Source organism: Odocoileus virginianus, chromosome 21 (assembly GCF_023699985.2).
Source record: "Odocoileus virginianus isolate 20LAN1187 ecotype Illinois chromosome 21, Ovbor_1.2, whole genome shotgun sequence".
Lineage (NCBI taxonomy): Eukaryota > Metazoa > Chordata > Mammalia > Artiodactyla > Cervidae > Odocoileus > Odocoileus virginianus.
This window is the reverse complement of record NC_069694.1, coordinates 46,887,678-46,911,179: the sequence shown is the minus strand read 5'-3', so window position 1 is coordinate 46,911,179 and position 23,502 is coordinate 46,887,678. Positions and strand designations below refer to the sequence as shown.

At 37.8% G+C, this 23,502-nt stretch overlaps 1 protein-coding gene and 1 pseudogene across 1 annotated transcript in view; one reads left to right on the top strand and one right to left on the bottom strand.

Moving 5' to 3' along the window:
* The window catches only part of COL25A1 (collagen type XXV alpha 1 chain), a 503,516-nt gene that overhangs the window by 22,939 nt on the left and 457,075 nt on the right, over positions 1-23,502 (top strand). The window lies entirely within an intron of this gene.
* LOC139030182 (small ribosomal subunit protein eS1-like) lies at positions 2,300-2,530 on the bottom strand (annotated as a pseudogene).

Sequence of the window (23,502 nt, the reverse complement as noted above, 5' to 3'; positions counted from 1 at the left end):
TCTTATTCCCCTACCTTTATGTTGCTCCCTTTCCCCATTAACAATTTTTCTCTTTTTATGCCTTTTGATTATTTTTAAGTTATAAAAAATAACTTCACAGTGAATAATCTTATATCTTTATACCTTTGTGTTGATTGCCTATATTACCTATAAGTAGAATCGGTAATTCAAATATTATGAATGTTTCTACATCCCATAATGCATACGAATTACATAGAAAGTGAATAAAAGTGTTGTTCTCTTGGCACCCTCTCTAGCATAGTAGGGAACTCTTGAAATGGGGTGGTAATACAACCATAGTAAAAGGAATTAGGAAATGGTATTTTAAAATACTTAAAAATTCTTCTTGATTCTATAGTTAAGTGAAATTTCCTCATAATTCCTTTCAAAGTCTGTTCATTTTTTCACCCTTTAGCTCTAGTTTAGTTTTTGTGCTATAAATGGGAAGATATTGTAGTTTCATAAGTACAAAAGAGTGAGTGCGTGCTAAGTCACTTCAGTTGTCTCTGACTCAGCAATTTTATGGACTGTAACCTGCCAGGCTCCTCTGTCCATTGGATTCTCCATGCATGAATACTGGAGTGGGTCGCCATCACCTCCTCTAGGGGATCTTCCCCACCCAGGGATCAAACCCATGTCTCCTATGTCTCCTGCATTGGCAGGCAAGTTCTTTACCACTGAGCCACCAGGGAAGCCAGTATTCTGATTATAATAATCATTTCTGAAGCACTTGACTGTTCTTAAAGTTTTGTCCTGAGGCTTTGCAGAAACTTTGATTTCTGTTGCTTTTATTCATTGGAAAGATGGATTTAAAATGCAGCCAGAAACCTATCAACGTTCTACTGTATTTTTGGAATATTTGAAGAATTGCTTATTTATTCTTCATATAAAAACAGGATTTCATGGAGAGGTGAACTAGTTTCAAAAATGTACTTGAAGCAAAAACATAATTTAACAGTGTGACTCATCGGTTTCCCATTAGGTTGGTTTTCTGTTGCCTGCAGGATGGCATATTGACATGTTCTGAAAATTCAGTGAGAATATATGATTATATTAATGGAATTGCATTTGACTGTAACAGAAAGAACAGCCCGTGTTCTAGAGGTTTTCAGGGAAGGGAAGTGTGTTCAAGGAATAAAGTTACTAGAGTGACTAGGAAATAGGCTTATATTACTGCAAAATAGAGCTATAGTCTTAAAAAGAAAAAACACCTTCTATTACTCTCTTTACTTTAGTTGTTTTTGTTTAGTCCCTAACTTATTTCCAACCCTTTTGTGATCCCATGGACTATAGCCCACCAGGCTCCTCTCTTCCTGGGATTCTCCAAGCAAGAATACTGGAGTGGGTTGCCATTTCCTTCTCCAAGGGATCTTCCTCCCCCTGGGATCTAACCCACATCTCCTGACTCTGACACTGCAGGCGGATTCTTTACCACCAAGCCACCAGGGAAGCCCCTTTACTTTAGCGTCGCTCCTTATTAACTAGCTGGGCATAATCTGTTAAACCAGTATTTTGGGGGAAAACAGATTAATAACCATTAAGACCTTGGAAGTGGCCTTTCCCGTTGAATGCTGTTGTACTTGCATATAAAAGTATGCTTTGAGTAAATTGTTAGTTGTGACCTAAGGGACCAAGGTGTCCCTTTAGGTCACAGTCAACTCATATCCATGCGCCTTCCAGAATGGATGCTCAGGCCAATTAAACATTCTAAAGGTGGCTTGAGATATGGAGTGCTAGTCCTTCCTTGCAAAGTTAGAATTTCTACTGTTTGATTAAAAAGCAATCTAAAATGTCAAAATAACTGTTCTTCCCATACCTCCAACTTTAAAAAATACTGCATTTATTTGGAACCTAGGTTTTTTTTCCTGTTTTTGGAAAGAGAAAAATTCTAAAAATATAGCAAGCTGATGTCAGGGATTTGTTCAAGACAGCAATTTTCAGGTCATGACAGAAAGTCAATTCATAGCAACCTTATAATCTATAGTTACTGGTTTGCATTCTTAATCACAAAAGAAAAATTAAGCAATATCTTGAAAAGTTGTAGGTTTTTTCAGTAGGTCTTTCTACTGTGTTTGGTGTCAGAGGTCTTCTGACTCTGATTATTGAGATTTTTAGTAAAGCCAGCACAGAACAGATGAAGTAAATAACCACCACTAGCCTTGACATCAACATGAGCTTCAATCATGATCTGCTGTTTTTTTGATCATAGAGTACATTTTTTTATAAGTAAGATCCATACCACAGAAGTTAGTCATGCAGTTTTTTTCTCTGAACATCCTCAGTAATTATCTTGAATTTTCTAAATGCAATTATCATTCTGCAGATCAGCAAGGCTTATTTAAAAAACATGACCCTTGAGGCCATCAGGTTAATTTTGGTTTCTTGAGTTCTTGTGACTAGTGTTTTCCACAGTTCTCATAGCTAGTGCTTTCATGTCCTACCAATCTTTTTTAGAAAATAGATCAACCATTTTCTTCTTGGCTCCCTTTTTTCTGCCTTCCACAAGGCTTTTGTTTTTGCCAATTGCCATGGTGCTGCTTGAGGAGCCAAAAAGTTGTGTTTCCTTTAAAATTGATAAGATTCAGGTTAAGCATTTCTGGCAAGAATATTTTATAGGCAATACTGTCTCATCCTTTGTTGCTTTAACAGCTAAATAGAATTCCACTGAATGGATGTATAATTGAAACAAGACTGTCAATGGATAAACATTTGGGTTGTCTTTCATCTTAAAATATCTTTTCAACATAGAATAATGCACTTTGGTAAAGAGAAGAGAATACTTAAAATTTGCTCATATTTTCGTCTTCTTCGTTCAGGCCTGTTGAAGTGTTTAATATTTGTGTGTTTTCTTTGGTCCTAAAGCAGACCCAGAGAGTGAGCATTTATTTGTGTGAAAGACAATAGTTTACGGTCAGTACAAATGCTTGAATCTCAGTGTGATTATTCAGGCTGTTGTTAAAAGGACCATCACCAAAGAGGGAAGTGTTTTTGCATTGGCTGTGTTCTGAAGGCTTCTGTGAGAACATGCTTGCTCTGAAGCAGTGGGGTGTAGATCAGTTTGTGGAAGGGCTCTATGAAAAGTAGCTTCCTCATAAGATGATGTAGACCGTTTGCTAGCTGGTAGACCCTGCCTCATCTTTCAGTGCCACATCAATCCCAATTAGATTGGGATTTCTTTATTAGACTTGACTATTCATATCTGAGCCCTTAATTGTAGGATTTTCATAAGTGGTCTGTTCTTTAGAAAATATGTTTTTAAAAATATATTTTATATTAGATTATTTGCTTCTACACACTTTTTTTTTAACTTTTCAAGAACTCATAGTTTGCTTTTAATTATGAGATATATATATATATATATATTTAAATCACAAAATTACCTTCTTAATGGTTAAACACTAAATCAATTGAATTCCTTGGTCCTTGACTATGAAAATCTCATAACTGTAGTTTAAAAAGATTTTAAACTTAAACATTAAACCAGTTGTAACAAATTGGAGGATTAGTTTACTTTCTTAAAAAAAATCATTTGTTGAGAGTTCTTCAAGGGAGGTGAACCCCTTGTCCAAGTCACCAAATTCTTCATAAACAGAATTGAAACTGAAAAGTAGTCCTTGGGGAAAATATTCTTATTTTAACTACCTCATTAAGGGAAGGCAGTTTCTCATAATTAGCCAGACCTAGGTACTCAGTGTAGCATATTGTAAATTTTCATAAGAAATGCATTTCTTATATGTATGATAGTATATTTAGTTCTTTAGAATTCTGTAAGAACTGATAAATGGTCATTCAGTTCTATAAAATAACTTTCATAGAACATAAAAAACATTTCCCAAGAAATTATAGGACTAAATAAAAAAAATTTAAGGCATCCAGCCTTTTTCTTTGATGAAGCTGCCAAATATTTATTTCAGTATACTATTTTAACATATATGATATATGAATGCTAGACAGAAGATATAATCATTTTACATTTATAAAGCTCCATAGTTGCATGCTGTCTGACTAGTAGACTATAATGGGTTTGAAATTGAATAGATCAAGTTCTATTATTGTGTTTGCAGAGAGGTGGCCTGGATTGATATGCTAATTCAGCTCAAGTTCATTAAAATAACAGCACATATTGAGTTGAGAAAATATTCACATGCAAGTTGTGGTATAACCTAATGATAAGATATATTAATTGGGCCCGAAAAACTCTAATATTGAACTGCAGAAGTAGAATCAGATATGTGGAAATGATCTAAGTTCTGTGAAAGACTTCCAAGGTATTGATATTTACTACTGAGTGAAATTTGTGTATGAACTATGTGTTAATATTTTCAATAAAGACTCTTATTTGTTATTGAAGTGTAGGAAGCCAGATTTTCTTGGGATGTTGTTCTGATATTTATTACAGGAAAAATCCAAATCAGTTGCTACATACTTTGAGAAGAAATTCTCTTTCAAAACTGGGGAAATCAGTAAGATTTTCCTTCCTCCCTCTCTTGCCCTACACCTGGCTCTTGTCTTTCAATCAGACTAATTACTCGAAGCAACTGCTCATCATTTGGGGCTTTTTAGAAAAGTTTTAAATTAGTACAAATGTGTGAATGATGATGGACTTTACACAGGCGTCTCCTGTCTGGTTGGTAAAATATATTGTCATGGAGAAAACAGAGGTGCTAATCCCACTGAAGTTTTCAATCATCCCTTTTAGAAGCACAGGTGGAAGGAGAAGGTGAATAGGAACATATAAGGCTGCATTTGTAACTTGTGCCTGGGACAAGTAGGTAGCAGTTCTCCTGTGTGATGCACAGACTGAACCATGCATGTAGTATTTTGTTTAGTTTTGAAGAAAATACTGACAAACGAGAGCAATTCTAGAGGGATGAAAGGCAATGAGGATGAAAAACATCAAAAAATATATTTTTTAACATCTGAAATTTATCTTAAAGGAAAAACAGCAGAAGAAAATAGGAACACTTAGCTTGAAAAAGACAAGAGCTAGAGATGGTGGTAGTGATGTTAAGGAAGCAGGGTGGCTGTTGTCGGATGTGTGGTGGGCCATGTCTGCTGTGAACTGCAGGGCAGAACTTGGATCTGGGAAGAAGTTAACAGGGAGTAAATCTTGGTACCTACCCCACTGCCAACAACGTGGTTGTTTAAAAATGGCTTCCTTTCTAACACAACATTGTAAATCAACTACATTTCAATTTTTAAAAAGTAGCTTCCTTTTGCTGTGGTGGGCTGTCCATCATGGGGAGATTTCAAGAATGACAGTGCAGATGGTTATTAATTGCCTACTATGTGTCAAGCACTGTCTTAGGTATATGCGATAATATGACATAATCTTTATCCTTGAAAAATGAAAGTGAAATTTGCTCAGTCATGTCCAGCTCTTTGGGACCCCAGGGACTATACAGTCCATGGATTTCTCCAGGCTGGAATATTGGAGTGGGTAGCTTTTCTCTTCTTCAGGAGATCGTCCCAACCCAGGGATTGAACCCAGGTCTCCTGCATTGCAGGCAGATTCTTTACCAGCTGAGCCACCAGGGAAGCCCAGGAATACTGGAGTGGGGAGCCTATCCCTTCTCCAGGGGATCTTCCTGACCCAGGAATCGAACCTGGGTCTCCTGCTTTGCAGGAGGATTCTTTACCAGCTGAGTTACCAGGGAAGCCCCTTTATCCTTGAGAGCTTATCATCTAGTAAAAAGAGACACATGTAATAAGCATAGTTAAATGTTGTCAACTCTGTGAGAGCAGTGTATGCAGAGAAGAGTGAGCCAGGGAGGACTAGAGAAGAGACTGTCTTTGAGTTTAACACTGGAGAGTGTATAGGAGTTAGCCCAGAGGAGGGAGGCTGAGAGGAACAGAGCCCTCACATGTCTTCCTGTCAGAGGTTTTGCAGGAAGGCGTTTACCGCTTTGGCAGCAGGGTGGCCTGTTATAATTCTATAGCTCTACCAGTGATTGCCTTCTAAAATAAAACTTTACAGAGAGAAACCTAACATTGCACTCTATTCTTCATTTTGCCTGAGGTTGAATGAAATTGTCTTTTCTGTTAATGTTTCTTATATAAAGAGAATTATTACAACTCTTCGGGAAAATGCCTGTTGGCGGTAAAGAGCACTTGTTTCCAAGGGAAGGCAGAGTCCCTTTCCAAAATCCTCTTTTCTTCTCCCTCCGGCGCCCCTGCATATTCTGTAGTTGACTGCATCCACTGTTTTCTGTTCTGTGTGGCAGGATATTACAAAGAGGGTCCCTCATATCTCTCTCTTGCTTTGTGTCCAGACACACTAATCTTTTTGTTAGGTCGAGGTTGGTCACCTCAGCCTAAACCCCATGAAACCTCTGGGGGAGAGTGGTCAGTGATGAACTTTTGTGACAGACAGACATCAGTTCAAAGCCTGTGCAGTGTTAGGGTTGACGGATGCTGTAAATGTCCCTGAGAAGAGGCTCACAGGGCTCCTTTCTCAGGCGAAAGGACAGATGGTTTTCTCTACTTGAGATCATGCACAATGCACAATAGCCCCAGTCCTTGCTCCTAACCATGTTACATGCCCGCCTTCCTCATGATGGGGACGGACACTTTTTATAGACCCAGCGGGGGGACATTTACTCGTTGCTACTGTTCTTTTCAGCTGTTTTGTTGGTTGGCTAAGCTTGCCCTTTCGTAGAGTGACAAAAAGGGATTTAGTGAAACACTGGCTCCATAAAGAGGGTCATTGTGTATACATGGACCTTCCGTGTAAAAGCTAACATATTTTAAACACAGTCCAAGGAAAGTTCAACAATCAATAACTCTGGGTCTCAATTATTTGTGGTAAAATATAATCAATGGCTTTTATTGTGTTAACGCATGCTGAAAATTTTCATAGAGAAAGTTAATCATCTGTGTTTTATATAAGATACACAGTATATTATTTCTAGACAATTTTAAGTATCATAACCATATGTACTCTACCAAGTTACTTAAATATCCGTTATACCAATTTTAATTGCTGACTTTAGTCATAATTTTTCAGTTATACGTAGAATATGGATTTTCCATTTATACCTTCAAGTGTCTTACATACTTAATTTAGCTTTACAAAGAAATAGTTTTGTTTATTTCTTTGAATTCTTAGACTATTTGTTTTAATAGAAATTAATTGGAAAGATAATTTCTAGCATTTTCATGTGATTGCTTCTGTTCCTTAGGGCTTGGCATATTTCCCAAATATTCAACAATATTAATATAAAATATTAGATGAAATAATTTTATATAAATTCACTAAATGAAAGATAATCTGCTTTCTATAGTTGTCAGTTAATCTGTGGAAATGACTTCTCCCTCTGTAAACCAGTCTGAAGCTAAAAAGAGTAATATCAGTTTAATTGATTAGAATCTTATTAAATTGTGTATTTTTCTTTTCATCTCTTTTTGTTATATCCAAAATTGGAAATTTGATATGAAAATAATCTTTACATAGAGAATTATTTTTTAATTAAAGAATCAGAAAAGCAGATTTTGAATTGAGTTTTGATTGTCAGCTTTTTTTCAAATTGAAAAAATAAAACATCTGATTGACAGGAAAATAAAATATACTTTGAAAAATTGGTGATCGTGTTGTATAAATACAAAGAAGCATCACATGATACATGATTGATTTTTAAGGTTAGTGGTACTGATTTTATATGCTATATGGAGGAAAGAGGATTTGGGTCTCTGTGTTAGGTAATCCTGGGTTTTGCCATGTAAAGAAGAAATGTCCTTTAAAAATTCTTTGTTTCTATACTCATTTGATCTCTATAGCAACCTGGACAGCAGGTATGACAGGCATTATCATCACAATTTGCACAGAAGAGAGCCAAGACCCAGAGGTATTGCCACTTGCCCAAGTTGGAGGTGTCAACTTTTTCTTTTTCTGATTACTAGGATGGGTCTTCTGCTTATGCACAGAGTAATAATTTCCTTAAAATAGGATTGCTGACATACCAAGAAAGGTGGCCATTAGTACCTTTGATAATATTGGAAACCATTGGGTCAAACATAATTGCTTTCAATCAACTAATTACATCTACTCAGAGGTAATGATCATATGAAAGCACATTATTTTGAGAACTTGTGTTATTATCTTCTGGCAAGCAAGAAATGCAAAAGTTACATTCACTTTCTGTATGTTAATGATTATTTACCAGCCCAATTTGCTGATGTAGTTCAGTGCCAGTTTGGTTCTTCCACAAGACTATATAAGATTCTTTGTGGTACTTGGCAAATTTGAGGTAAATTTGAAATTTCAATTATTAGCATTTAGTTTAGTAAAAATCTGGGGATATATTTCTTACACAATCAACTCATGTTTAGTGTTTAAAAATCTCATTATTTTTTGTTGTCTTCCAACTTGGTGACTCAGTGACTTCCAAATTACTGACTTAGTAATTCAGACAATTACAATTATATTTTTTCTTGTATTAATTGAGACTCTGGGAAGATTGGAGTATTTTGGTGAGCTGGGTGGGGTTACAAAGGAAGTAATCCAATGTGTGGCATCTAATGTCTCATGATCTTCTCTGTCTGGAACTTAGTTCAGATATTACCCAAGCCTTTACATCTTCTCTGCCTCTGGTGGTTCTTCACAAGGCCATATGAGGACATTTCTAAAATGCAAATCTTATGTCATGCTTAAATATCTCCATTCACTCACCATGCTTTTAAAAATAATCTTACTTTATTTTTGGTTGTGCCAGGCCTTCCTTGCCACTCAGATGTTTTTCTCTAGTTTCAGTGAGTGGGGAGGCCACTCTCCTTTTTGGAGCACAGGCTCTAGGACACATGGACTTTGGTAGCCGTGACTCCCAGGCTTTGGAGCACAGACTCAATAGATGTGGCGCACGGTCATAGTTGCTCCAAGCCCTTGGGATCTTCTCAGGTCAGGGATTGAACCTGTGTCTCCAGCATTGGCAGGCAGACTCTTTACTGCTGAGCCACCAGGAGAGCCCTCCCCATTGCTTTTAGGATGAATCCCACTTGACACAGTGCTTATGGTCTGTCATTCCCTCAGATATGCTGGCTTCTACTTTGTGTCTTTGCTTTCTTATTTTTGCCTGCAATGTTCTCTATTCATCTCTGCCTGCTTATGTTTCAAAACCTGCTCAAATGTCAGTCCAGATGACATGCCTCCCCCCAAGTCTTCCAGGCATAGTTAGAACCTCTATTGAGGATTTCGATAGATTGCTCTCATAGTAATACTTCTGCACATCTCAGTTATTTATTTGGGGGCCTGTCTAGCCTACACAGTGCCTCCCTCATAGTGTATACTTAGAGAGCATTTGATGGAGAATCTCTACTTTCAAAGAGTTTTTTTAAGAGTTAGGTAACACAAATATCAATGAACTCATGTTACAAAAAAGATTCTTTGGCTAATCCTAGATAATGCTCTCATTAGTTTCTATATCCTTTAAATTATGGAGCTGGATTAAATGATTTGCAAAGTATATACTTGCTTAAAATTTGGCCATGTAAGGAGAGGAAGAATGTGATATATTTTAATAATGGCATATAGGAAGTGGTGTTTCATTTGCACACTGTTTCACACATTTAAGAAAAACTCCATGATTTCATTGCATACAATTGGAAAGAGGCTTCTTGATTCTTAACCCAACTTTTCAAAAATTTACAAAAATGCCCTGCATGCTGAGTGAAGACTTCCAGGAAAGAAGTCTTTACAATGAAAACATTGATAGAATTTTGAAAGGATTTAGTTACCGCTCCCCCCACCTCCCTGCTGATTCTTTGAAAAAGTTTAGCATGAACACTATAAAAATTATATGCTTTCTCCCCAGGTTCTAAGTCCCATCTTAAAATTTGAAGTAAAAAGGAACTCATCAGTATGAAAAATAACTATGGTGTCCAGGGTTGAAGTTTTTTACATAAAGAATTCCCTGGAAAGGTTCTGGTCAAATTTCTCTTTTGCACAGTTCATAACATGTAACTGGTATTCAATAATATTTAATATAATGAATTACAGAGTCTTTGAAAATCTAGGCCTCTAAAGACCAAATCCAAGATGGTAGATGGGATTTTCACATGACTGTGAAGATAAGGTAGAAGTTGACATAGTTGGCCTCCTGGGGGTATTTCATCACACAAATGAAGGAGCTATATTCACTTAATTTATTTTAGCAAAAGAAAGACTATTCTCTTTAATAGCCACTTATTTAAGGCCAAAGGGTAAAGAAGGCCAGAGGAAGTGATGTCAATTTCAGTTGGGTTCTATTTTGTAGAATGTAGTGCACTATAAAATTTGGCATTTTCTCTCCCAGCTTTTTTTAACAGCCAACATTATTTTATTTGCCTTCATTAAATTTACATTTTAGCTTCTGCTTTTCTATGTTACTAGGAATTTTGCATTTAAGTGTTTTTGTGTAAAAATAATAAATGGAAAAGAAAATGGCACTATATTCTAAATTAATGCAAACAAGAAAGTTGATTATTTTTCACTGAGGCAGCAGTGGTGTAGCCAGTGAGTGGAGCTTTGGCTTTGGAACCAGATAGAAGTGGCTCTGATGCTGACTTAGCCACTTACCAACTATTTGACCTTGGGCACGTGACTGAAATCCATCCAACCTCAGCTTTCGCATTCATAAAATAGATATGTTAACATCCATTAAGAATTAGGAACAATGTATAGTAGGCATCTAACATCATGTTGTCACACAAGAAGGTATTAAACAAATGGAATATAATACTTGTGGCGGCTAAGTCGTAGATGCCTCTGGCCTTTAAATTCTAGTTTTTATTGAAAGAATTACATTCCATAAAATTTTCAATGCCTAACACATAGCCTGACACATGGCAGAGTCTTGGTGAATATTTACCAAGTAAATCAACTAATGTAATTTTGTGCAAGAAGGGCCTGCTCACATATACCATTGGTGTTGTGTAGTATAAATACTAAACAGGGAAGACTGAGAAAAAGGTCAAGAGTGGAGTGTGTGTGTGTGTTCTCAGTCATGTTCAACTCTTTGGATACTCCGTGGTCTGTAGCCTGCCAGGCTCCTCTGTTCATGGAATTTTCCAGGCAGAATATTGGAGCTGGTTGCTATTTCCTATGCCAGGGGATCTTTCCAACTCAGGGACTGAACCTATGTCTCCTGCATTGGCATGTGGAATCTTTACCACTGCACCAACTGGGAAGAGTTGGAGAAGTAGCTCTAAATGCCTGAGCTTTCATGGAGCAGGGCTGGACTGCATCGTCTAGGGGAAGGTTCCAGGAGAGGGTCCTACCCCTTAATTCTCTATCGATATATGTGGATGGTGAAGGGGCAACATGGTGAGTCACCATGAAGGAGGTGTTAGGTAGTTAGAATAGAAAACAGGAGTCCAAAATGGCAGTGGCTAAAAGACAAGGAAGGGAAAAGCCTGCGAAAATAGAACAAAGGAAGGTCCAAGGACCGGAGTGAGGGCTTCAGGTAGAACAGCACTCCTGCCTAAGCCCAGTTTGTATAGGGCAGGCCCAGAGGGAAGAAAAAAACATATAAAAAGAGGAGCCAAAGGGCTCTCTCTCTCCCTGATGCATGTGTGTGCTCATGTGCTCTTGTCTCTTTCGTTGTCTCCCCCACACCAACCCCCACATGCTGGGGCACTCTTCTCTTCATGTCTTTGGATCAAGGTGCCCTCACACCTCGAAGATGGACTTTTCTGCTATCTTCTAAATAAAATAGAGCTGTAACACTGATTTGTCTAAGAGTTATAACATGGTCTGTTTGAGACCTGAGAGCTATAACACGGTCTGTTTGAGACCTGAGAACTATAACACAGTCTGTCCAAGACTCGAGAACTGTGACACGCTAGGGGGCTTTAATGTCCGTCACTCCAAATCTTTGTTGTGACGAGACAAAAACTGAGGAGCATACACTCGCCCGACAGAGGGAACCAAGAGGAGATGGTCTCCTTAATGAGGGGTGCCTCAGATTTCAGAGACTGGGTACCTTCTGTTAAGCCAACTCACGCTCTGAGGCCAGCCTTGTGCTGAGGCCTGGATGTATGGATTTGCCCTCCCGAGCAGTGGAAGTAGTCCCATTTAGCAAATACATTTTCTGGTTCATACATACTAGGTTATCATGACTGACTTTTAATCTTTTTCTGTTACATAAACATAAACAGTATTAAATTTGTGCATGCCTTTGGCTCCTCTTATTTCATTTCAGAATAGTTTGTTATTTTTGAAGGAGTTACACAGGTTCATTGTACAAGAATATAAAGCTAAAAGAAGTATTTTTTCTTAAACTGCTCTTTTCTCCAGAAGAAACCATAGTAGCCTATTTCTTGCATAATCTTTCCAGAGGTGGTTTATGCATGTAAGTATTCCTTCGTGGCTCAGACGGTAAAGAATCTGCCTACAGTGCAGGAGACCCAGGTTCGATCCCTGGGTCAGGAAGATCCCCTGGAGAAGGGAATGGCTACCCACTCCAGCATTCTTGTCTGGAGAATTCGATGAACGGAGGAGCCTGGCGGACTGCAGTCCATGGGGTCGCAAAGAGTCAGATACTATTGAGTAACTATCACTGTGACTTTTTTGTTTCATATGTGTTCCATATGCTTTATTAGGACAGTAGTCACCACTTATGACCCCACAAAAACAGTAATTTGCAACATAAAGTATATACAAACATTGTGATTAAATGTGCATAGGTACCTACCCTAGTTGTAACAGTTCCTTGAAAAGAAAAAACAATGGGAAAAAAAGTTCAAATAACTGCAGACAGACATCCTTTGGTCACTCCAATCTTTTCATGCATATGCTGTTACCTGTGGTGAAAATAATTGAGCTTTGTTAAAACAGTGTTGTCTTTATAATACACTGCAGATATTCACACGTTTTTTTTTTTTTAATTTTTATTAGTTGGAGGCTAATTACTTTACATCATTACAGTAGTTTTTGTTATACATTGATATGAATTAGCCCTGGATTTACATGTATTCCCCATCCCAGTCCCCCCTCCCACCTCCCTCTCCACCCGATCCCTCTGGGTCTTCCCAGTGCACCAGGCCCGAGCACTTGTCAGTTTCAGTCAGTGTAATGATTTACTTATAGTCCAGATTTTATGGTAACTTAAATTCGGCATTTTAAAGTTTTAGATACCTTTCTCCCAGATAATGTCTTACAATGCACAATTTTTCCATACTAACAAAATAATCTTGATGAATGGGTGTCATAAATAAGATAAGACAATATGAGCTAAATCCAAACCTCAGATAAAGTCTAATTTGATTAAAGGTCTTTTAGATAGTTTTGTACTATGTTATTCATAAAGGACATATACAAAGCTGTACTGACTAAATTAAAAAAAATATGAAGTGTGAAATTTTTTTGTTTGACTATTATGCTGAAAACTGACAATGGGATTTTGTTTAACTTGATCAGGGACATTGAATATTTTTTAAAAATTGGCTTATTTCCTAGTTTCTTTGATTTTTTTTTTCATTTTTAGATCCTTATAGATACAGTTGAATAGTAAAGAACATTTAATGTTTTGAATGTGAAAAGAATTTTTGTGTATTATAGGTTTGGAAAACTTTTATTCAAATAATGGGTAAATATGGGATTTAACCTGATGTATTAAGCCCTCTTATTTTGTCAGTCATAGGAGTGAGAGCTTGGGCTTGTATTTGCTACCATTAGGGCTAGATAAATGGAGGTTTCTGATAGTGTATTTGGAAAGGTGACTAAAAGGACAGTTTTTACAAACCCATCAAAAACTCTGTAGATGTTTCCCATCTGATTTTAAGAGTTGTAGCTCAGCATTTGGGTTCATTAGCTTTTCCATCATGTGATTTAGGATGATCTCAGATTCAAGTGATGTAGTTTAATCTAATTAAGACATAATGCAGAATAAGCTTGAAGTACAATAGTGAAGGTTCTCAAAGAATTCCCAAAAGGCTGACACAATAAAAGTCATGGGTTCGGTTTATAACCAAAATTGCTACTTGTTTTTCACTTGAGCAAACATGTAATTCAACTGTACAGAAAAAGATTTGTGTCTACATTTTTATGTCACTTTTCCTGTGGCTAAGAATAATCTTTACCCTGTCTTCTACAGTGAAAACTCATTTATTTATTTGTCTTTCCTCAGAGAATACCTCTTTTGGAGAGGGGGGCACTCCACTGGGCCCATGGCAATGAAAGCACCAAGTTCTAACCACTGGACTGCAAGGGAATTCCCAAGAATATCTTTTTAGGTAGTATATACTAGGAAATGGGTGTAAACATTGTGGACTGAGGAGGTCATGCTGACTGGTCAGGAGGCACCCATTTAGTTTTGGAGGTTCGCCCTAGATTATTATTATTATTTTTTTCACGCTAGATTATCAATATATTCTTTCCTGGCTTCCTTATGTTGACAAATTTAGTGCCAACAACAAAAGCAATCTATAAAGTATATTTTGAGGTGAATGGGGAGTTTTTAGGATACTGGATGTAATGCTTAAAGCATAAGCTTGTTATTAGCATTCTTTCTTTGAAATATCCCATTTTTTTATGCATGTTTCTGAAGGTCATTTATCTTTACCTCTTTATTTCTAGAGAATAAGTGTAGCTTGTCACTTCCTCAGCTGCTCTTCCATAGCCTTCCAGAAAATAATAAAACTAGTAGCTGATACGCTTTATACCACATATCAAGCATTAAGTCTTTTTCACATAATATCTCAGTTAATCCTTACAATAACCTGTTAGCCCAATTTTATAGATGGGATAAATGAGCCCCCTGGAGGCTAAATAACTTTCACATATCACGTGCTTTCTCAAATGGAGGTTCAGTTCAGTTCAGTTACTCAGTCGTGTCCGACTCTGCGACCCCAGGGACTGCAGCACGCCAGGCTTCCCTGTCCATCACCAACTCCTGGAGCTTAGTTCTGTCTTATTCTGGAGTCCAGGTTTATACCTCTTAACTATTACACCTACTGGGAGCTTTCCTGGTGGCTCAGCAGTAAAGAATCCACCTGCAGTTCAGGAGCCACAGGAGACCTGGGTTCAATCCCTGTATCGGGAAGGTCCCCTGGAGGAGGGCATGGCAACCCACTCCAGTCTTCTTGCCTGGAGAATCCCGTGGACAGAGGAGCCTGGTGGGCTACAGTCCATGGGGTTGCAGAGTCGGACATGACTGAAGTGACTCAACAGGCAAGCATGTGTACCTATTACTATAAGAGACTATTAAAAGCAGAAAACTTGAGCAAAGTAAATATTTGGAGGTACTGTTAGTAGCAGGAAGGATGCACAGGGAATAAAAAAGCACCTGGGAGAAAGAGGACTGTTGAAAAGCATTATGTTAATGTGTTGTTGTTGTAGTTGCTCAGTTGTGACCCCATGGACGGTAGCATGCCCGGCCTCCCTGTCCCTCACCATCTCCTGGAGTTTGCTCAAACTCATGTCCATTGAGTCGGTGATTCCATCCAACCATGCCATGCTCTGTCATCCTCTTCTCCTCCTGCCTTCAATCTTTCCCAGCATCAGGGTCTTTTCCAATGAGTCAGCTCTTCGCATCAGGTGGCCACAGTTTTGGAGTTTCAGCTTCAGCATCAATCCTTCCAATGAGTATTCAGGGTTGGTTTCCTCTAGGATTGTCTGGTTGGATCTCCTTGCCGTCCAAAGGACTCTCAAGAGTCTTCTCCAGCATGAGTCTCCATCTTATGTTAATGTGAAAAGAATGCAGAAAAAGGGCTGTATTCACTGATATGGTTCCTGTGTAGTTTCTGTGCTTTGAAAACAAGTATATCAGTAAAGAGGCTTTTTAGTTCGTCTTCACTGTCTGCCATAAGGGTGGTGTCATCTGCACATCTGAGGTTATTGATATTTCTTCTGGCAATCTTGATTCCAGCTTGTACTTCTTCCAGCCCAGCGTTTCTCATGATGTACTCTGCATATAAGTTAAATAAGCAGGGTGACAATATACAGCCTTGACGTACTCCTTTTCCTATTTGAAACCAGTCTGTTGTTCCATGTCCAGTTCTAACTGTTGCTTCCTGACCTGTATACAGGTTTCTCAAGAGGCAGGTCAGGTGGTCTAGTATTCCCATCTCTTTCAGAATTTTCCAGTTTATTGTGATCCACATGGTTGAAGGCTTTGGTATAGTCAGTGAAGCAGAAATAGATGTTTTTCTGGAACTCTCTTGCTTTTTCGATGATCCAGCAGATGTTGGCAATTTGGTCTCTGGTTCGTTTGCCTTTTCTAAAACCAGCTTGAATATCTGGAAGTTCACGGTTCATGTATTGCTGAAGTCTGGCTGGAAGAAGCACAAGCTGGAGTCAAGATTGCCGGGAGAAAGATCAATAACCTCAGATATGCAGATGACACCACCCTTATGGCAGAGAGTGAAGAGGAACTAAAAAGCCTCTTGATGAAAGTGAAAGAGGAGAGTGAAAAAGTTGGCTTAAAGCTCAACATTCAGAAAACTAAGATCATGGCATCTGGTCCCATCACTTCATGGGAAATAGATGGGGAGACAGTGGAAACAGTATCAGACTTTTATTTTTGGGGGCTCCAAAATCATTGCAGATGGTGATTGCATCCATGAAATTAAAAGACTCTTACTCCTTGGAAGGAAAGTTATGACCAACCTAGATAGCATATTAAAAAGCAGAGACATTACTTTGCCAATAAAGGTCTGTCTGGTCAAGGCTATGGTTTTTCCAGTGGTCATGTATGGATGTGAGAGTTGGACTGTGAGGAAAGCTGAGTGCCAAAAAATTGATGCTTTTGAGCTATGGTGTTGGAGGAGACTCTTGAGAGTCCCTTGGACTGCATGGAGATCCAACCAGTCCATCCTAAGGGAGATCAGTCCTGGGTGTTCATTGGAAGGACTGATGCTGAAGCTGAAACTCTAGTACTTTGGCCACCTAATGTGAAGAGTTGACTCATTGGAAAAGACCCTGATGCTGGGAGGGATTGGGGGCAGGGGGAGAAGGGGACAACAGAGGATGAGATGGCTGGATGGCATCACCAACTCGATGGGCATGAGTTTGAGTAAACTCCGTCAGTTTGTGATGGACAGAGTCGCCTGGCTTGCTGCAATTCATGGGGTTGCAAAGAGTCTGACACGACTGAGCGACTGAACTGAACTGAACTGATACCAGTAAAATTTTGATACATCATGTAATGCTTTAATTTTTTTAGGTTGATTTTCTGAATACTTATCTTCTTAATGTTGCCTGTTTTTAATAACCATTTAGTATGTAGATTATTAGAAAAAGCAGGTTAGTTATTCTGAAAGTAAAATTTTAAAAAGTCTGATGGTATATAGCATGGGGCCACAACAATGGCTGTTATGGAGAATAATCCTGACATTCATTCACATTCTGCTGTTATTATCTTTAATTCCTTGTGTAGTTCAAATTATTTGTAGTATATACTGTTATTACATCAAAAAGTACATGTTAAAATAGGTATCTATTGCCTTAATTATGTCATCTTAATGAAAACATATTAAAATATCACTGTTAATTGATCAAAAATACTAAAGAGAAAGCATAGTTTATTTAAAGAAAGTGGTGCTGTTTAAACTGCTCCTTTGACTTTCAGCTAGTGTTTTTTTGCAGATGTGATCTTTTGTCCAGAGTTTTAGCCCATGCTGAATATTTTGCAGTGTCTCAGTTCTCAAATTTTAATAGATAGGTTAATAGATTTGAATAAGAGAGTTGAACCGACATAGCTCATGATTTGCCCTGAAAACCTGAGGATTTTCTAATTAAATACTGGATGATCAGTCAGTGCTGCTCAGCTTACTAAATCATGAATTTTTCCATCTTAGTGACATGGTTAAAATTGGAAATGTCAGAAATGCCTGAACAAGAGTGTGATTCATGGACTTGAGCCTGGACTTGTTTTCAATTTTCTTTATTGAAAAAAGACATTATAAGTAGATTAACTAGAAATTATAGTGTGCCTATTAACCTGTCTTTTAGCAAGACTGTGTTTCTAAGTTGGAAAACATTTACTTCCTTCAACAAAAGTGCTGTTGGTCTCTTTAAAATATAGTACAATTAATTAATTTCTCAACATCAGAGGCGGAAACCATGCATTGTTGGATTTCATTTGAAATCTCCATAGAGGGACTTGATCAGCCTGATCTCTGGTCAGGCAGCTCAAAACTCAAAGCAGATTGAACTGAATTTATTATTCCCTAATAAATAATAAATAAATAAAAATCAAATTTGCTCCTCCCTTTGCACCTTTCTCAGTGAATGGTGCTCATTGTCCAAACCAACCACTTGAGAACTATTCTTGACTTCCCCTGCACTCTTTGTAATTTTTCATTCACTGGGTCATGTCTGTCCTGCCAAACGTCTCAGATCTGTCTGTTCTCTGCTCCTTCTGCTGTGACTCTCGTCCTGCCCACCCATATCTTTCCTTGGGTGAGGGTAACAGCCTACTGCCCTATCTCCGGTACTTCGTTATTGCTTTCTTCCAGTCTGTTTTCCACACTGTAGCCAGACTGATCTTTCTAAAATGGAATCTGGTGATTCTTGAAACGACTCCAAATATCTGAACAGGGTGGGCCGTTAATGGAGCCTCCGTCAGCCTTGCATCCTCATCTCTCACCCTTCTGGCTGTCCTTGAACCATATTGCACTGTCTCTGTTCTCCCATATTGTGTGTTCAACCTCTGGACCTTCACCCATGACGTCACAGGACTCTTCGCCCTCCTCAGCCTTCAGTTCCTGCTTAAACCTTCTTCGCTTCCTGGAGCTTAAGTTCTCCTGCTTATGTTCTTTGGTCTGGATTCCGTAGAATGCAGTCCTTAAAATTTTTTTCTGCACTTGTAATCCTTTTATATAATATCCTGTTAGACGGTTTGACTCTAAAATACATGTAGGAAGGGACCTTTTCCCCCCAGCGTTGTGTGCCCAAAGTTCAAGAGTTTCTCATAGCCCATGGAGGACACTTAGCAAATATTTATTTAATGTATGAATGATTCAGGTATGCTTTTTTTTGGGGGGGGTGGGGGTGTAGAGTGTAGTAGCTCTTGGGCTTCCCTGATAGCTCAGCTCGTAAAGAATCCACTTGCAATGCAGGAGACCCGGGTTTGATTCCTGGGTCAGGAGGATCCCCTGAAGAAAAGATAGGTTACTCTCCAGTATTCTTGGACTTCTCTGGTGGCTTAGATAGTGAAGACTCCACCTGCAAGGTGGGAGGCCTGGGTTTGATCTCTGGGTTGGGAAGATCCCCTGGAGGAGGGCATGGCAGCCCGCTCCAGTATTCTTGCCTGGAGAATCCCGTGGACAGAGGAGCTTGGTGGGCTACAGTCCATGGGGTCACAAAGAGTCGGGCAGGACTGAGCGACTAAGCGCGGCACAGCGCATAGTAGCTCTTACATTACTATGCAAAGTACATTCTCAAGGCAGCACGAAAGAACATTTAGAAAATGTAAGTGGGAGAACACACATGGCTCAGTGATGGAGAATGAGGCAGGAAAATAGTATAAACTTCCAGAGGCAGAGAGGACTTTGTTTTAACCAGTGTTCAGATTATCAGTCTATCCATCAACCTCATAACAATTTCTGTTGAAACAGAGTCTGTAACTTTTTACAGTAATGGATTGTAGGAACCCCCAAACCTCAAATTAGACGTGTCTTTCTAATAACTAACTTCTTTTGCTGTAATATAAACTCATTTCTTATCTTTCTTAGGTGAAACTAAGAGCTTTATATACCTACTTATGTTACTACCAAGTTTTTCTGTTTTCCTCCAATACATGAGGTTTCTTTTTTCCTCTTTCTTTCATATTGTATCTTATTTTCTAACCTTTTAATTATTATTGCTAGTACTTTAAAAAACTTATTTATTTTTTAATTGAAGGATAATTGCTTTACAGAATTGTGTTGGTTTCTGCCAAACATCAACATGAATCAGCCATAGGTATATATGTGTCCCCTCCCTCTTGAAACTCCCTCCCACTTATTGCCAGTATTTGAACTTCAGTATGCCATCCTTTATGTCATAAGCCAGTGTCATCAAAAACTGGTTAGTAATGAATACAGTGAAAGGATTACTACTTTTAAGACTGATTATTGTGTTCTTCTGAAATACGTCTCCAGCAAATCTCTGCATGATATATTGTAAAGGATTTCATAGTTTGTGACTAAAAAAAGTATTGCCCTTAATCTGAAAAATTTTGATGGACAAATTGCCCGAAAATCATTCCTTCTAATAAAATGCTACTGTGCATAAAGAACCTAAAAATAAATATATCTTTCTCAGCATTTTTTCCAGATTGAGCTTAATTATGACCCTTTTGACAAATAAATGCTGAAGGCAGGAATATGCACTTTGCAAATTGGATGACACTTTTAAAAAAAGAAACTTTTGCTAATGAACTAAGAAGAATGGCTCTTTCTGGCCCACAGTGGTTTAGATATATAGAATGATGCTGTATTATATGCTATAATTTTTTTCAATAAGTTATGGCTAGGATGGGGTAGTTTTAGAGCTTGCATTACGCTATGCATTTAAGAGTAGAGTAGGGAAATGTATGGGAAAATGGGGGAAGTGCTCTGAAAATGTACCTGCCAGAAATCCAGATTAGGCTGACCTTAAAAACCTTACATGAATCAAAAGTTCCTTGTTATAGAGAACAAAAGGGAAATAATATAGGCCAAGGGCATTTTAAAATTACTATATTTTAAAATATAAAATAAAATTACTGTACATTAAAATAAAACATTATTATTACATCAGTGATGATTTGCTATAAGAGCACCTTGATAGATGCTTCAGAGATGCTCAAGTGGGCAAAGTCACCTGTTAGAGGGGAACACAGTTAATTTCTTTATATGTAAAAGCTGATTTCCATTCAAGGAATATTTACTTAGCATTTATAATATGTCTAGCACTAAATTGTATACTGTGAGGAGCGCTATTTTAAAAATTTCTTTTCTTGTGATGAGAACTCTTAAGATCTATTCTCATAGCAACTTTCAAATATATAGTATAGTACTGTTAACTCTTCCCAGGTAGCTCAATAGTAAAGAATCTACCTGCAATGCAGGAGATGCATGTGCGATCCCTGGGTCATGAAGATCTCCTGGAGGAGGAAATGGCAACCCACTCCAGTATTCTTGCTTGGGGAATCCCATGGACAGAGGAGCCTGGTGGAGTACAGTCCAGGGGTTTGCAAAGAGTCGGACGTGACTGAGCTTGTATGCATGCCCAATGGTTAAATCACATGTGGTCCTCAGATCCTGTACACTTTAATGAACACTGCTTATTCCCCCTTTCCCACCTCCCGAATGAAGCACTTCTGACAGACCCTACCTGCATGGTTTCTTCCTCAGACTCTACCATTGTATTAATATATTGACCTCTGATGTAGCCTTGAATAGTTTATCTTCTTGCATTGTTTATTTCATGTCGTTGTATCTCAGTTATGAACTAAATTAAATAGTCTTGGGAGGTACCCCGTGTCTTGAACAGTGGTATAGAAATGTATAATAAACATGAAATGATGTTGGCTTTGAGGAGTGTTCTTTTTGACTTTAAGAAGTTAAACATATGTTGAAATATTATACTTCGGAATAAGGCTGCTAAACATTTTAATGGTTCTTATTACCTCCCAGTTTTCATAGGAAATCTCCTTTGGTTGCTTTATTTTTAAAATGATAATAATTGTAACAATAGTTTGTATCATTATTTATAAATTTACAGATTACATTTAGATATGGAAATGAATTTGGTAAGCACTTTCTACTGGAACTAAATTTTGAAAATCTTTTTCTTGCAGTGTTGGTTTCCTCTCCACCCCATGTATGAAGGTATATGGTACCTTCACTATATAGGCTTGTTGGGGATAATGTAGAATGTGAGAACTCATTGAAAAGATAGTTCTACCAAACAAAGGCAGTGGCTGTTAATGTCTTAACATGTTTTCTTTAAAAAAAAAAGTTACATATGTTTTTACATAATTGAGATCAAATGCTATAGATATTTTGTTCTGTTTTTCACTTAATATTATTCAGTAAACATTTTCCATGTTATTAAAAATCTTCTTAATACTTACCTGGTAAATACTTACATGGTAAAGATATTCCATGACTTCTATAATACTTCTACCTATTTCATATACATTTTTTCTTATAATCTGACAGAAGAAAATAGGATAGCTTCTAGGTAAGACTTTTTGATGGAGGTAAGATATGTTCAAGGGGCTTCCTTGATGACTCAGTGGTTAAAAAAAAATCCACTTGCCAATGCAGGAGACCAGGTTTGATCCCTGGGTCGGGAAGGTCCCCTGGAGAAGGAAATGGCAACTTGCTCCAATATTCTTGCTGGGAAATCCCATGGACAGAGGAGCCTGGTGGGCTACAGTCTATAGGGTCACAAGGAATTGGACATGACTTACTGACTAAACAATAATAAGATGTGTTCTAAGCACCATTGGTTATCTGTATAAGTAGAAATATTTACTTTCTGTTTAAATTTCAAAAACTTTTTTCCTTCTCTGTTTTAACTCTTTAAATAGGATTGACTATTTTCCCTCTTCACTTTGTGGTGTATCTTTCTTCAAATTAAGGAATCAGCTTATTATGAAAATATCTCTTCTCTTGTTCTCTGTTGCCCCATACTCACTGAATAAAAAGGTATTTCCAAGAGTTTAGAGTATGATATCCATCAGTCCAAAGAAAACATTTTCAAAATGTTGATGTTGGCAGTGAAGGAGTCTTTGTAAAAGGAACTGGGTTAAATGAAAGAGAGTTTTCTCACCTCTTCTCGCTTTGTACCTGATGCAGTTGCACTTGGAATCATAAATTCTGTGTCTCATGTAATAATTTCAGAAAGAGTTCATTCACCTCTTGTTAATCACACACCAAATCTTTATTCATTTTCAAGATTTTCCTTACAGTGTAAGCATGTATGAATGATAAGGCAACCTCTGGTTGTATCACTTGTGTCTCTTTCTGTTTTGCTTTTTTTGTTGTTTTACAACTAGCATGACTTTAATGGGGTTAAATGGAGAAGGATGCCAGAGATAGCTATAAGAAAACGGAATTAGACGGTGGCTTTCTGCGTGTGTACCCAAGAGTTGTTTATATGAATGTAAATACTTGGCAGTATAAATAGAAATATGTCTAATATTTGAATTGATGATTTTGGTAACCCTACTGCAGTCCTTTGGGGATTGTTCAAAATCATTTGAAAGACCTTCTTTTGTAGGTAACCACTGACCTCCACCCAGCTGTCTTCAGGGATCTATCTCCTCTATATAAGGTCTCATACTAGGGAATGCAGAAGTGACTCAGAAGTATAAGTTTCAATCGCTGCCCTCAAAGACCTTAGCCAGGGAAATAGAACATAAGGAGTTCATATATTTAAAAGTGACTTACAGACTTTCAAGTAATATGAAAATATAGGATGTTATAATTTAAAATTTCTGTAACAATGAATCAGTGCGTCACAAAAATTAAGATAAACATTCAAATTAAGTAGAATTCAAAATTGGTAAATCATAACTTTTGACTAGAAAGCTCAGAGAAGGTGTCTTGAAAAGG